The sequence below is a fragment of the Vespa mandarinia genome, chromosome 13, assembly GCF_050613455.1.
Source record: "Vespa mandarinia isolate Hongniang chromosome 13, ASM5061345v1, whole genome shotgun sequence".
Classification (NCBI taxonomy): Eukaryota; Metazoa; Arthropoda; class Insecta; order Hymenoptera; family Vespidae; genus Vespa; species Vespa mandarinia.
Genome location: NC_140822.1, coordinates 4,960,001 through 4,965,092, shown reverse-complemented (window position 1 = coordinate 4,965,092; position 5,092 = coordinate 4,960,001).

Genomic DNA, 5,092 nt, shown 5'->3' with positions numbered 1-5,092 from the left:
AGTAACATTAAAATTATTTGGATTGTAGAATGATATAGTATTAAAATTTTATTTATTACAGTATTAAATTTTCCATCGAATTTAATTAAATTTTAAATATAACTATTTAGTTTCTATTGATTTGTTCAAAAATTACTTAAATTCTCCCATAATGTGCTATTAAAATATTAAATATTATCTATTAAATATTATTAATTGACAATGAAGTTTTCAAAAATTATCCAGTATAAATATCATGATTAAACACAATTCTAATTCTGTTTATTAAAACTTAATCTAAAATTTCGATAACGAACACAGTAAAAGTTCGATCCTATTATCAATTTTGATAATTAAGACATATCCAATCGTAAATTTGTTAATACAATATCAGGTACATATTTGGTACAAGATATAAACACACATACACACACACACACACACACACAAAATATTCTGTTATTACAATAGTATCTAAAATTTGTACGATGAACATAATATATTATTTTAATCATATTGTCAAATCTAATTGACTGACTGATATAAATATCAAATTAACATGAGAAAATTTGTTTATGAGAATAATTTCAGAAACACCCAGTAGAAATACCAAAGTTTGTACTTTACACGAGTATATATTAGATGTGTATGTAACATGTAGTACCTATCATCCAGGTAAGTATCGGTGGTGCTGTAACGAATACGTGATACGGAGACAAATCGATCGTTAGCACGTTGTTGCTCGCGCACATCGAAGGTAAACCATGAGAGAGAGAGAGAGAGAGAGAAAGAGAAAGAAGAGAAGAGAGAGAGAGGGTGAGAGAAAGAGAGAGAGAAAGAGAAAGAAGAGAAGAAAGAGAGAAAGAGAGAGAGAGAGAAAGTCCCTTGAGTAACGATTATTTACTTCGAAACATTTATATGGTATATTTCCACGTGCGTCTATTATCAGGCGCGAGGCAACCCATGATAAATGCCCCGCATGAAAAATCGATTTTATTGTCGGAAGAGACGCCGAACGAACATTCCATCCGTCTGTCCATCCGTCCATCGCATTGGAGCACGTTTGTTGGCAGGAGTGAACGTTTCGACACACACGTATCTCTCTCTCTCTCTCTCTCTCTCTCTCTGTCTCTCTCTCTCTCTTTTTTTCTCTCATTCACAATCTTTTTCCTTTTCTGTCTCTGTCTCTCTTGGATAACATGCGGTGGTCCGAGCGAGTGATGGATACGCCTACTTTTGATATTTCGGTGATCAATAACGCTTCTCGATGCCATTCGCGCCGAAGGAAGATCCATTATTCAGGCGCAGTTGCTGGTGAATATATAATTTACCACGTCATACCGGCATCGAGACCGGCTAAATAGAGAAGGATAAAGAGAGAAAGAGAGAGAGAGAGAAAAACGAAGAAGACACGGATGGAGAAGAAGATGAGGTAGATGAAGGAAAAAAAAAGAAGAGGGAAAAAAAATAGAAATGGGGAGGAAAAAGAATAAAAAAAGAAAAAGGAAAAATCATCTTCGAAACTTTCGTGATATTCAAAATTTATTCGATAGATTTTTACTTAATCTTTTTTCTTTTCTTTTTTTTTTTTTTTTTTTTTTTTATTTAAATTCGACGATTCCTTCGTTTAAGTTTTGCGTTTTCATTTATAGTCTTATTCGCGGAATGATCTTTTCGAGTGTTAGAAATATTTCAATAATACACGAGTACAAATATTTACTAATATTTAGATATATTGAATTTATTCATTCATTTCCAATTTTATCGGTTTTCTATTTCTTGTCAAAGATATATGGGAAAAATTTCTTTAAAAATTGTGAAACTTTAATCGTACTCAAATTTCTATTGATCAGAGTTTACTAATTTCTAAAGACACTGATTCATTCATACAAATTTTTTCCTACTGATTCGTTTCTCATTTTATCGTTTTTCAATTTTGTCATTGATATAAAAAATTTTTTTTAAGAATTATAATACTTTAATCATGCTCGAACTTACATTGAATCAGAATTTAGTAATTTTTAAATACACCGATTTATTCGCACAAATTTTTTCCTACTGATTCGTTTTTTAATTTATCGTTTTTCAATTTTGTAATAGATACGAAAAATTTCTTAAAAAATTATGTAACTTTAATCATACTCGAGCTTATATCGTACAGATCTCATTACTATTTTGACATAGATATTGATTAAGTCATCAAATTAAATCATTTCATCGTTTCTCAAATTTTTCAATGAAATATATATTCAGTAATGTCAGAAATATAAGTAATGTCAGAAGAACAATAAAAATTTAAAAATAATTGAATTTATTCAATAAAATTCATCGATTTTTTAACGTATATGAAATCACTTGTATAAGTTTCCTATTTCTCTTAAGACTTATCGAACTTATAAATTCAATATTTTGATGAAATAAGTATCAATCAGATTTGAAATTATAAATTTTTATGTCTTATAATTCAATGCGATATTTGTTAATTGTTACAATTCGAAGATATTATAAATTGTCCTATCTAACTCATTAATTATCACATTCTGTTATTAATATAAATTTCTCGTTTTTATACCTATTCAAGACGATCATATCTGTGAATCTAAAACTTCGACGAAACTGATCACAATTAAATTAGAAAATTAGATATTTTAATTTTTTACGACTGATCACAAGTATTTATAAATTGTAAGAGTATTATCATATATAGTTAACGAAGAAGATTTATTTCTTTTTTAACTATATATGAAGAAGGAATAAACGAGGAAGGAATAAAAAGAAACAAAAGGAAAGAAAAAGAAGACGAAGAAGAAGAAAAGAAAATTTCTTTCAAAAACCACAAAATTCTCTCTCTCTCTCTCTCTCTCTCTCTCTCTCTCTCTCTCTCTCTCTCTCTCTCTCTCTTATCTATCAAAATCCATCCATCAATCTTATCAACAACAAATTTCTCGGTTCAGTAAGGACAAAGTTCTTTCAATTTCTTCTTCTTTATCGAACTGAACTAAAGACGCTTCTTGAAATCTCCTAGCTTCTATAGATTATATATAAAAAAAAAAGAGAAAGAAAGAAAAAAGAAAGGAAAAAATCCCTTATGGCCATAAAACAGTCTTCCGTGGTGGCCTTGTCCCGATCCTAGATTTACGCGTATTAAAAGGAAATTACAATATTAATAAGGCTCTTTTTAATGGGCCAATCGTCTCGATCTCTCTCGAAACCGTCCGCCCTCGGCTCAGGTCCTTTCGCCTTGAAACTCGTTACGATTCTAAAAAAGACAGAGAGAGACAGACAGAGAGAGAGAGAGAGAGAGAAGAACAGGGGGGAAACACGCAGCCGTAAATATCGAAGAAAATATCGTTTATCGTTATTCACACGCGTTATTGCCCTGACGATATATCATTCGACGCTACGCTCATGTCCACGCGAAGAAAAATCATTTCTGGTTAGCATTTCTCTTTTTCTCTAGGTTAAAGAAGTCGTGCGGCTTCTAGGAACATCCTCAAGATTACTATACTTCGACTATTTCTATAAGATTTTAACGATAGTAAATTCGAGCTTTGATTTCGTTTATTTATGTAATGGCGTATACTGATATGGCTAATAAGTAATGTCAGAATTTAAAATATTCTATGTATGTCTGAATAGATAATAGTATTCAGTGATAATCATTCGATAATAAGTAATTTAAAAATATTTCAGTAATAACTTTTCAATAATAAATAACTCAAAATTATTTCAGTAATAATATTTCAGTAATTATTAATTCAAAAGTATTTCGGTAATATTATTATAATAATAAGTAACTCCAAAGTAATATTATTTCAGTAATAAATAATACCATATTCAATAAAAAATATTGACAATATATTAGAAAATTCTGTTATTGCTTATTGGCCGATTTAATACATATGAGCCACTGTTGTTCACTTTATATCATATTCATTGTAATTAGAAATTAGATAATAATAAACATTAGAAATATACTCGAATCTATCGTTTTATACAAAATAGACGTAAGTCGTCTGGAAATTAATATCTATAAGGATAAACAACATTTCGAAATATTGATCTGATCATTTATTTATTATTATTATTAATATTTTTTTTTCTTTTAGCAACGACATATCTCTATTTTACTTCAATTAAATTTAGATATTTGATAATAAAAAATTTATATGATCATAAAAAGTTATGTAAAAAATGTTATATTTATTTTTTTGAATGACAGACTAATTAATATTAACATACACACACACATACACACGCACGCATATATATATATATATATATATATATATATATGTATATATATATAACAATTCGTTAAATTCATTATCTCGAAAAGAAGATTATTATAAAAAAAAGTTATTAGACAAACACATTTTATGATAAAAGATTTTTAATAAGACAATTAAAATATGTTAAGTAGCTATTATCTACTCACTATAGATATTAATCTACTCACGTAAATGTATAAGACCGTAAAAGAGAAGCAATTATGACGTGGTCACATGTGTAACGGAACAAGTACGCAAGTAAGCAAGCAAGCAAGCAAGCAAACAAGCAAGCAACCAAAGAATCAAACAAGCAAAGAACCAAGCAAGGAACCAAGAGAACGAACGAGCAAAACGACGAAGGATCGCAGTATTTCATATTTAACACGAAATCGTAACTCGCCGCGGTTGCCGTTTATTGTTGCTTCCTTTTTTCGATTTGTAATTTATAGCGGTCCCGTTCGCTGCCGGTCGTCCGAACGACGCCGAAGAAATACCTTTTTTCGAATACATTCGAATCTGTATGCATGTACACGTGTATTAGTGTGTAAAAATGTCTGTACGAATGTACGTCTCCAAGTATTAACGCGTATGTGTATGTGTCTGTATGTGCGCGTGCATACGTACCCATATATATATATATGTGTGTGGAAGAGGGGAGTCATATGTAAAGTGTAATACGTTGAAAAGCTGATGAGTCCGTTTAATAATTTCGATCGTGCCAAAATTTACTCCAAGGAAGGTTTTAAAAAGTTCCGCAGAAATATTAGAACACGTGAATTTACAAAATGATTTTTAAAATTGCATACTATTTTTTTCTTTTGTCTTTTTCATAGAACAAATGA